Below are 11,816 nucleotides of genomic sequence, written 5' to 3' on the forward strand. Positions count from 1 at the left end.
GAAGGCCTGGCGGCCGCCGCTCCCGCAGCCCGCCCTTCCCCGCGGGACTGCCCGGGGCTGCGCTGCCTTTGTCGGCGCCCCACGGAGGCGTTCTGGGGAGAGGACGAGAGCCCCCTGAAATGTAGCGTTGATTGCCGGTCACGGTCCTGCCTGATAACGCGATGCGCTAAACTCGGCTTGCAGGGTGCATTTATGTGCCCCCTGGAAATGCCTAGAAAAAATGATTACTCCAAATTATTCAAGTGCAATTAAGGCCACAAAAGAAAAGACACCTGAATTGGCTCTGTTTAAGGCAGATGGGGTTCAGTTAGGCTTAGCAGCAGAGATATGCACGGTCTGAGCAGAATGACTGCAATTTCAGATGAAGGTCCAAGCATGTCGAAAGGCTCTCGTCTGATCCTATTTGGGTGCCACAAGGAGCACCGCTGAAGCAGAGCTAGTAAATATTGATGGACTCAAGCTTCATGCCCTGAAATCGGGTCTGTCAATGCAGGGCTTCCCATTCTGTCACAGTACACCAAACATTTTCTACTCTGGGCACTGTGATTCCCCTATTACTATTTGGAAACTGGATAGAGTGGATTGCATAGTCACTGTATTTTCCAGCAGCTTGCAGAAGTAATCAAGCTTTGATGCAGAATACGATGCCAAATAAAGTACACACTCCTGGTACTGGAAAAGCACTGTTCTCTCTGACATACGTTTCAAGCACACTTTCACAATTTATTGTTTCCATTAGAAAAGCATCTAGTAATCTGAAAATCGATCTAAAAACCATTGTTCTAGATACTATGCTTGACACATAATAAAAAGAAAGCTCATGCCCTGCAGAGCTTGTATCAAGAACCGATTAAACACGTTCTAAGGATACCCGTAGAGAGAGTTGTGCAGGTTTTCTCAGGTCTCACAAACGTGTTGCACCAGCACAAGCAAACCTGCCGGAGCACTTTTCCAAAAACCAGCACGCTAACAGACGGGTCCAAACAAAAAGGCTGAAGCTTTAACCTACCTCGAAACTCTTCCCTTGCTTCTAACAAGCCCTCCTGACTCTGAGTGAGCGCTCGGTTCTGCAGGGAGGCGAGGGCCGCAGCTGAGGGAGAGCCAGCATCGCTCCGGAGCGAGCCGAGGGCAGAGCGGCGCACACGCACAAAGGTGAGGGGCTCCTCCGCAGGCAGCCACACGCACGCACCGTGCGCCGCCTCTCCGGGCTACCTGTCTCGTCTTGTTGTAGCCGTGTCTAACGAGCAGGCAGGGTACTGGAGCATGCAGGAATCTTGCTTTTTGAAGCACCCTGAAAACAGGCTTCTCTTTTTTGGTACCTAGGTGGCCCAGAAGAACTTGTCAGGAAGCAAGCACCAAATAGGTAGTAAAATAGGCACAGCTATGGCCCTCAGTTTCCTGCTTCCTGGGCTTCTCAGTGACCTACAAGAACCAAGAAACACCCGAAGAGGAGAGTGAAACTGCCTCTCTCTTGCTCATTCTTCAGTGCCAGATCACATCAGGCTGTAAGATACCCGAGGACTATTTGTTTGCAGGCTGCTGGAAGACAGAGATGGAATCACCTATTGGTGAGTCACAGCCACACAATGGCAGGAGGGTGATGGCACAGACTTGCAAAGACACAGAGAATAATAATAGCTTAAAAGTGTCTTCTTTCCTCTTCTACTTTTTGATAAAAAAGCAAAATACTGAGATTAGAGCCTCAGCTGTGGCAAAGTAACTCCATTGCTTTTGTCAGGGCACAGATTTACACTTTCTGAGGTCATAGCCCATTCTATTTGTAAAAAAATTGTTGTTCCTGAGCAGATTATCCCTTCCTTTCTCCAAATTTGAGTTGAATTCTTGGAAAATGTCTGGCTTGCAGTGCTCTAACTGTTGTGAGCCTTGCTTGACAGGAAAGGAAGGCTAACCAAATACTGGGTCCACTGGCATGCAGGGCAATGAAAAGGAAAGTGAGAGTATCTTAGGTCCTTACTGCTACAGTAAAACACCAAAACCAAAATGTGCAGTGGAGTTGAAATACCTTCAATTCCCACACCTTCAATTTTTCATTATTGTTTTCACCAAACTGTATGCAGCTTGCAGTTGGAAGGCCATAACTCATTGACATGCTTATCCTGTCATGGCTTTTTGTACCAGCACACTAAATTCAGTCTGTAAAGGTACATTACTGATTTTTATAGGTGCTGTGACCCAAAATTACCTGCTTGATATTTTCATCCCCTCTTTAACTTCTGTAAGAGGGGAATTGTAGACAAGACATAAACTTAGAGCTGTCCACTGTGTGACATACAGACATGCCAAGAGCTTAGTGAGCAGCTGGACTTCCTCATCAGCTACAGATCAAAGCTACATTTTAAAAATTAGAGTCTTTTTTGGAGTGATTTTTACTAGAAACACCTAAATTGAATTATTCTTTCTTTCTTTCTCCCTAGTAAAAAACTTAAAAGAGTATGAAAAGGTCTTCTTGTGATCCTCCAAATCATCAGCAAAGTAGGTAACAGTAATTTTTCTAGCTTCACAAGGATACATACTTAAATACATCCAGATATCCACCATATATTTTTGATATACTGGAGGGTTTATTAGTTCTCAGCAGACACAGAGAGTAGATTAGTGGTGTCAGTTGCTATTGTTGTTCTGGGTCTCCTGTTGTCACTATATCTACAAGTTCACCTGACTTTTAATCATGCAGATTGCTTTCTGGTTCTTTCCATGGCTTTTGAGCTTACCCTAGCCTGTTTTCCTGAATGCATGCTTTTTCTGTGTGACTGAAACTTTACTGGAAAGCGTTTGCAAGGAAGGCTCTGTCACTGTGCTCCCTCTGACAATGTCTCTGACAGCATACTGAGAGAAGCAGAGATCTTTGTGAGTCTTGCTTCCCCATTGCACAATATTCTTCATGATTTTTTAATTTAATCCTCCTGAAGATACACTAGACTCAAGAAACCTGCAAGTCCTTTTCTCATACTGGGATGTTTTCTTGCCCATCTCTCCCTGAGCTTAGAGGATGAGTAGTGCCATGGCAGAAAGCAAACTGATAAGTAATCAACTTTGAAAAATTTCTATCTTTCTAGGGAATGCAAATTGTTTCCTTGTAGTATCTGACAGAGTAACACAAGTAACTTATCATGGCAACCAGCTTATGGAACAGAAAAAATATATCATTACAAGGTGCTTTGTTACTATAACAGGGAAAGAAGCTGAGACCTTATCAGTTTTGTTCACTTGTGTGTCATGCATCATCTAGGTAGCAGAACCTGTCAGTAGAAGTTTGTGTTCAATTCAGCGCAAGTCATCTGCCTTGTGGGCCTATCTGATACTTCGATCAAAGCTGAAGTGCATCAGAAGGAAAGAAGGAAGTGTTCAGAAGAATTGAAAAAAGGCTGGATTCTCAGAAACACAAAGACAAATCCATTTCCTCCAAGCTGATGCAACTCTGAAGATGCCAGTAAAGGATGAACCAATTCTGAAATTAATTTGGCTTGCATTCTCTGACAGTCTCCATTGTTTTACTGTCCTTCTTTATTCTTTTTTAAGTGAAGTAAGTCAAACCCATTCTCTTTACAGGGATGCTTCTGCGAAGGACAGACTCATTTCCACTCAGCTTGCTTGGGTTAGTGAGTGAATGTAGAAATGGCAAAGGGAATCAGCTGAGGGCAGAGAGGGGAAACTGTCATAGTTACCACTTCAGGAGGAAATAAAAGCTGAGTTTATTAGCTCAGAGGAGGACAGTTTTGAAAACTGTTGTTTGCACACAGAGGCCAGCAGAACTACCCTGTGCTGAGGATAGGCTCATTTCTAGATCTGGAGTGGGTCTAGGATATGCTTTACTCTGGAGCTGGAAAGGATGTCTTCTGTGGGACAGATTTGAAAAGTGAAGGAAAAGATGAAAGTTTCTTAATCCCTTGACTACTGATTTGAGCCACAAGTAACACAGTTCCAACTGTGTGATGGACTGAAGTGTATGTTCCCCCTTCTATTTTAAAAACACTCTCTCCCAGTTAAAATTTATGCTGTTCGTGCACTAGTACTAATGCTTGAGAAACAGTGGCCAGCTTTCTGAGCTGCCTGGGGCCTAGCTGAATGCACAGGTAAAATTCTCGTGACTCATGGACAATTCTCTTCTAGTTTCCTGGCGAGGTTGTAGAGAAAATGCTGCTAGATAACAAACCCTGACAATAGCATGACTTGGAAAGAAGCCTTTGAAAATAAACTCTTAATGTATCAGATAAATCTATGTGAGATGCAAAGCTAGAGTTCACTCTTGACAATGAATTCTTGTACTGTGAGTGACTGACTATAAAAAGACTTGGGAAAAATCTGAGTCTCCTGCAACACAAAGAAACCTTGAGATAAATGAAAGTCATCTCAAAGGAACCAAGCTAAAACTGTTCAACACTACAATTTAACACAGTTTCCTAGAGACTGGGAAAAGTCAGTGGGCTTATCCTTACTGCAGGTTGTACCAAGAGAGAGCCACAAGAGACATCACAAGTGTTAAATGCCACAAATGTGTACTGTCATCTCAAGGGCCTGGGAATCTTGGAGATACTTAAGATTTGGAAACAGCAGTCCAACTGCAAAGGGTTTTTAAGACTGACACTGAACTGGAAAGATCTCCTGGAATCATCAATTAACAAAAGAAAACACTGAATTAATTAATCAGTCCTCAATAAATCAACAAAATCTTCCTCTATATTATCTTCAAAGGCATGGCATTGCTTCAGATGACTCAAGCAGTGAATGGGACCACTTTGTTTTTAATCCCCAAAATAATGGCATTAATATTGAATTAAATTCTACTTAATAATTGTGCTCAGGTTTCTTTCAACCAAACCATTTGAAATGCTGCAGAAGGTTCTTGTTGAGCAGAGCAAAGTCGTCACTTCTGGAGTGTTATCTGATCCAGGACAAGACCTTTCTTATGATGGATTTCCTTTTTGAAATAAGAAAGGCAGCATCTTGCCAAGTGCCTGGCTCAAGCCCCACCAAAACTAGAGAGAGAAAAGATTTCTGTTGACTGAAATAAATTTTGCTAACAGTTGGATTTGGTCAATTTTGAACTGAGAATAGAAACTTGCAGAGACGATGCTCTGGTATCACAGAAATTAAAGACTTTGTAATCAGAGCTTGGAAGTGGAAGGAGATTCATGTTCCATAGTTTAAAAATACAGACAGCTGCTGATTCCTTTTTTTGCTATTAAAAACCCCACAACCCAAACACACACACAAAAGACATAATTCAGAGACTGGTCATTTCCCAGTCAGACTCCTTCTAGAGGCACTGTGGGAATGAAAAGCTATCACATCTCCCTAGATGTGGTATGCAATAGTTGGTAACATGAGGCCCTCCCCTGAGTGGATAATGGGATGGTTGGGCTTCAGATTTTGCTGTGTGGGGTGAACAGGGGGGAGAGATGAGATAAGGGTTTGATCTCTGGGTATTTACAAGCAGAGTGGCTTTCTACAGGTGCCTGATAATTTCAGTCTGATCTGAAGCACACTGCCCTCTGCAGTGTCCCGTTTGTTCCTGTGGGTGTTTGCTTAAGCCCCCAGCAAATGTTCTTTTTGGCTATTTGTGCTTTTTCCAGGGAGTTGTAGCTGATCATGTGCCGAATCTGGAGCCTGAGACACTTAGAAATGACACTGATTCTTTCAAGAAATGTCCCCACCTCATCAAGAGCTGCCAGGGTTGGTGAGGTCCTGTGTCTCCTTCCACTCTGCTGTGCCTGCCAGCGTGGATCAGCAAGGGTCAGCTACAGTAGGAGGCCTGGTAATGCAGAAATCTGCAAGTTGGGAGCAACACTGATTTTCCTGGCAGTGGCTTGCTGGCATATGTACAGGAGCTTTTGTTAGCTGTCAGCCTGAATGGAATGTCAATCATTCCCTTGGAGCCTGATCTTCAGATCACTGCACTCTGAGAGAGGGCTTTTGCCTTCGTCTTCATACAGCAATAACTCAGGTCTGTGGAAGCTGGAAGCCTTATGTTTTGTTCAGAAGCCCTTGTGCTCTTTAGTCCCCATGTGATTTTCTTTTTCAAACTCTACAGAAAAGTTTGAACCCTTTGCAACTGATATGCTACCATGTTTTTTTATGGGACAGTTTGGATCACTTGCCATGCTCTGGGTCATCTGTCACTTTTGCTGGCAGGAGCCAGATTTCCAGAGTGGAAGTGGGATGAGTTGCTAAGGGATGTCTTGTGCTCTATATCATTTCTGCATTCACTGATGTGCAACAGATTTATCTGTGTAGTTCAAGGCCTCTCTGTACCAGATGAGTTTCTACTGAAATCTCAGACCATCCCACATGTTCTCCTGGAGAAGACACAAAGATTGTTGGTATTCTTTTTAAAATACTCTTCTTCTTCATCAGCTAATGCTGTTTTTCTTCCCCTTAGCATCAAAGAACAATTGCTCACTACATCTCTTTCTTGCAGAAATTTCAAAGCAGTGTTGCACAGCATGATTCAGGCATGCACACATGGTAGAACTAGATAGGATTAAAGACATTTGTGTTTATCCAGTTAAACTACTGGTTCCTTTTCCTTTGACTGTTTTTAATATACTGGCCACACATTGTCTCTAACTCTACCATGCAGCCCTCCTTCTCATCATCATGCTCAAGCTGCTGAGCCTTTTCTTCTCGTCTGTTAATTCCCTCACTAAATTCTGGTTTTCATTCTACTGTAAGGAGATGCCCTGAGCCTTGGTTCCTATCTATGCAAGCAAGTAAAGCTGATGTGAAGCAGAAATAAAATAAAATAAAATAAAATAAAATAAAATAAAATAAAATAAAATAAAATAAAATAAAATAAAATAAAATAAAATAAAATAAAATAAAATAAAATAAAATAAAATAAAATAAAATAAAATAAAATAAAATATAAAATCAGACTGGAGAGGAGGATAGAATCCAGCCTTCCCAGCATCTCTCTGCTTCTTAGTGTTCTTAACACACCAGTGTATGCTCTATTCCTACCCAACCTTAGTAAATCTTGCTAATTTGGTCCTTTCCATTATGGACAGGTGTTTTCCTCTGTGGCAGCCTCTTCCTGATGCTCTTGTGCAGTGTTTCCAGCTCCCCCTCCATCCCTCTCTATGATTTCCTCAAATACATGCTGCTGCAGTAACCAAGTCCATAGGTGACCTCAGCCTTGAGGTTATTTATAGCAGAGGTAGACACTGTCCTGCAGTGCAGCTGCTCATTGTCAGAGCTAAAGATCCTGAGTTATAGAGCTCCCTGGGACCTTATGGTGGTAGCAGTATTCCCACATCAAGTGAGATCCAGGTTAGATACTGAAAGGTTTCCTTGGCTGTGAGGCTCTGCTCTTGTGTCATTATCCTGTCTAGGCTGTCCTGAAATCCCTAGTAAAGGTGAGGGCATAGTCCTCTCATACAAATGCCTTCAAGAGCAGCAGAGGGCTAGAAATCATCCCTTCAGTCAGAGACAGGACATAGTTGACCTCTCCAGGGTATTTCTACATCTATTTCACACAGATTATCTTCTTGCTGGCAGTTACCCCTTTCCTTATTACAGAACTTTCCCACACCGAAGCCATAAAGTTGACCACAGCATCTTGGTGTTTTTGTCTGCAGTTTGGTCATCCCCTTTCCGCTGCTGCTTCTCCATCAGGGAAGGTGAAAAACAGAAGAGGACCTGCAGTCATTTGCATCTTGCAAGACTGGTGCGTGTCCATTTCATGTTCTAGGTAACCTTTCAGGCAGATGTTCATGAGCTCAGCAGTGGTGCAACTGTGTGTGTGTGTGTGTGCAAATCACCCAGATACTCTCTGAGGGCTTTCAAGGGGCCCTCAGTGCTAAACATTTCAGAAGTCAGACCTCCTGCAAAATTCCTAAGCTGAGATGCCCAAAGCAACATATTACAAATTTCTTTTCTGGTTTCAGAATCACAACTTTGTGTTTCCTACTTTCAGTCAGCAGACTTCACTTGGGGAAATACTGAGGTTAGCGTACGAAAACACTGATCACAAATGTTACATGAATCCAAGTGACTGATGGAATTTCAGCCATTGACTATCATAGCTTGTGTTAATCTCCAGATGTTGTATTAACACTGGGTGATTTCCCAGTTCTCATCAGCAGTATGCTTTGATGGGGATAGAAGGTGTTAGCTGTACTTTCCCTTCAGTGAGCTGTTTAATCATTGGAGCTTACTAGCAGTGGGATTTGGGGGACTTAGGTGATCTCAAAGTGAATTTAGAGTAAAGCAATACCCTCCCTCTGGCTTCTCTGGGACGGTGAATAGGTGAGGGAATGGGTTCAGAACTGCTCCCTTTCCTCTTTTAAGCAGCACTGGTGTGCTCCGGTGAGGACGAAGCAGGAAGCTGCTGCCTTCTTAGTCAAGATCTTCCTGGTTTTCAGGAGCACACTCAGACTGGCTCTCCTGCAGATCAGCACATGCCAGTGAACTTGTTGTAGCATGTTTAGCTGCACGTCCTTGTTGGCTTACGGAGGTCTGATCCAAAGCTTACTGCAGATACAGGGAGGGTTCACGTACTTCTTCAGTGGCCTTTGGTCTACTCTGTGGAGGCAGAAATACAACTGTGATAGATACATGGGTGAGTGAACCCTCCATTACCACCACATTTCACTCTGAGGAGATGGCAAAAGGGATTCTGCAGCCCGACCTTGTGCATCCCAGAGCAGTAAAAGCAACATGAATCCTACTTAATAAGTAATTCAAAAGCACTTTCTGGTTTGTGAATCATCTGCATCCCAGACTTTCTGAGACTCTTGGGTAATGAGACAAGAACAGTGCAGCTTCTGTAGTCATTTCTACCTGCTCGCTGGGCTGCTAGCCTGCTCTGGCCCTAATTTTCAGCTGTTCCTTTAAACTGCTCTCTGCAACTAAGCAATTCTCATCTAGAGATCTCAGACATGAAGTAATCCTCCCAGCTTTTCTATTAAAAAAGCCAACTACCATTAAACCTGTTTTACAGGTGGGTAGGCTGAGGCTCAGTCTGCCTGAGATCACAAAGTGTTATTTAGGGCCAAACTGCCTGGTCTGACACATTGCTGCAGCAGGGATGACCACTTTTCTTAGAGGAAAAGAGTGCCCAGGTGGAGGGAGGGCTGGCCTCTGTTTGTGTATGTGCTTTGCACACGACTGTGAAGCACATAAAGCTCACTGGCTGCATGGCTGGAGTCCAGGTGTCCCTTGGATGAAGATGCATGTGTAGGGTAAACTAAAATGCCGTGCTGGGCTCTGTGCGCTGAGCCGTCTGGCAGGTGGGAATGCACAACTCTGCCTGATTGCTTATGCCTGAGTCACCTCCTTCAGCATTTGCCACTGCCTAGCATGTTAGCATGCTGCCTGCTGGATAATAAATGACTTCATCTGCTGCAGCAGTGAGGATACTATTAAAAATTAACCCTGGGAAATGGTCCCACATATTTTTTTCATTCAGACACAGACAAGGGGGAAGAGGAGAGGAATGCTGTTGAAATGGGATTTGCAGAAAAGGCAAGTGGTGAGTTTTTAGTAATGAGGATGGTTCAGGCTTCAGTTTAATCACTGCAGTTGTTGGCAATTGATGATCAAAATTCAGAGGGCTTAAGGCACTTGATAAAGTTAAAAGCAGTGCAGGTAGAAAAGACTCAGTAGGCATATTGCAGAGGAGGTCAAAGAATGGGATAAATGGGGATTACTGTGCTGACATATAATTTATGACCTGTTTGCAGAAATAAATTAATTCATCACATGGATGATATTACCACTTTTAAGGAATGATGCTATCTGATTTCATCTGTAGATGAAACACTCTCAGTTTTGGTTTATGTATTGCATGCTTTTCTCATAGTAGCACACTTAAAACCACACCTTACCTATTGCAGCATGCAGAGTATATTTACAGACATGAAGGATTTGTATTAAATGTCTCAGGAAACAGTGCAACTGACAGACATATATTTCATTTTCTTGGCTTCTTTTGCCTCCAGCACCCACACAGTATCCATCAAATTGTCTGCAGTCAAATCCTCACAGGCTGCATTTGAGGCTTGGGCAAGGAGCCAGCCTGGTTTAGAGAGCAAAGTCCTGTCTGTCCGCACACACTTCCCACTGTCTGTGTGCTGCAGTCTGGAGCAGGGGAGCTCAGCCTTAGGTTCAACAAAAAATACCCCTTTAGCTCCCTTTGCATTGTTCCAAGAAAGGGATTTGGTGTGAAGCCTGCAGACACATGTATTAATGATTCCATTGTTGACACAAAAACTGCACCTTGTTCTGAGCCGTCATTCAGCTGGCTTTGGTACAGCAGCAGGCAGCACGTCCCATCCTGAGCCCATCCTGAGGGATGTCCCAGCTCCTTGAACTTCTCCCTTCATAGATGGTTGGTACCTATAGATGGTCTGGATTGCAGCACAGGCTGTAATGCCAGGTGCACTGACTGTGCAAGCAGATCTGCCCTCTGGCTGGCATGCTTTTTTCCAGAAGCATATTGTGGCTGTTGGTTTCACAAACATACTGTGATATGACAGCACCTATCCAAGGGCCAAGATGAGGTCTGCATGTTTGTTCTGAGTCACCTGCTCATCTCTCCATGGCAGAGGTATTTTAAAATGTTGGGCTTAAGCAACACTTCCTACTGCAGCAGGAAGAATGATATAAAGTTCCTTCATAGACAGTGTTAAAAATTTGCTGGATGAAAAGTACTCAGATATTGCTATGTCCAAATTGGAGACAATTCCTACTGTAAGATCTTTCCTTACCTTTGATATTTACGGAACCATGGTTGAAATATTCCTCAGGCTAATTCCTTTATTTATTGTCTCTCCTTTCTCTCTCCATCCAGACAGAGCTTTGTCATTACCCCCAATCCCTGGTACCTACAAATAGCTCTTGCTGCAGCCAAGCACACTGCTGGAAAAAGGATCTTATTTTAATGCTTACTGACCAGGAGTTATCACAACAGTTGTCATCCATACAACACCAATTTATAAACATGGTCTTTGTGGAGCTTTTGGAAAGCCCAATAGCTTAGAGTTAGTTTGGCACCTCTTTGCAGAATAGATGGTGCATGTTGAAATCACTTCCTTTAACGTCAATAGATTTGAGATCACACCCATGGTGGGGTTATTTATTTCCCTCCCCTTCACCCCCACACCCCCCCGGGTCTCTGTATTTCACTCTCCAGGTTGCCAAGGGCTGTGTGTGTTGCTCATGTGTTGTGAAGGGAGTATCTCAAAGAAGAAAGAAGTGACCTGTGCAAACAGCTGTAGGCATATGTCCAGCTGCCCAATTCTCTAGAAAAGGAAACTGTGATCTACGCCTGGAAAATCTGCTTCTACAAGCCAGGAGTTAACCAGTAAACAATGAATATATAGTTGTGTCCTAGACACTTGTGCTTCCACTGCCTTTTAAGGAGAATGAGAAGGAAATGTATTTTTAACAACAGCTCAACTTGCAACTTGATCTGCTACTGCAGGGAGAAATCAACTGATAACTTGGATATTAGCCAGCTGCCAGTGTTTGGTACACAAGGTTACTTGGAATGGTCTGTGTTAATACAACCACAGCATGGCATAGGAAGTGGCCATTGTAGGGCAGGACAAGGGAAGCTTGTGTGTATTCCAAAGAAGATAGGTTCTCCCAGTGGTGATGTGTCAGGAGTGTTGGGGGATACACATTTCACTTTCTCAAAAGTCCACCTCTGTTTCTAACAGCGAGAAAGTCTAGGTATGAAAGGTTGTCTTGGTTTGGAAAGACAGGAGTCTGCTAAGGAAGGCAGGAGCCTCCCCTGAAATTGAGAATGTAAACCCTCCCCACCCCTCCGAATTGCTACAATTTTAAATTAA

At 43.4% G+C, this 11,816-nt stretch overlaps 1 long non-coding RNA gene across 1 annotated transcript; it reads left to right on the forward strand.

The window, feature by feature from the left end:
* The first annotated feature begins 3,261 nt into the window (after positions 1–3,261).
* On the forward strand, positions 3,262–6,309 carry LOC102044181. Its single transcript, XR_265296.1, has 3 exons — positions 3,262–3,451; positions 3,571–3,616; positions 5,595–6,309. It is a non-coding gene; the product is annotated as an uncharacterized LOC102044181 (long non-coding RNA).
* Positions 6,310–11,816: the final 5,507 nt, after the last annotated feature.

Source organism: Geospiza fortis, unplaced genomic scaffold (genome assembly GCF_000277835.1).
Source record: "Geospiza fortis unplaced genomic scaffold, GeoFor_1.0 scaffold66, whole genome shotgun sequence".
NCBI classification, from domain to species: domain Eukaryota; kingdom Metazoa; phylum Chordata; class Aves; order Passeriformes; family Thraupidae; genus Geospiza; species Geospiza fortis.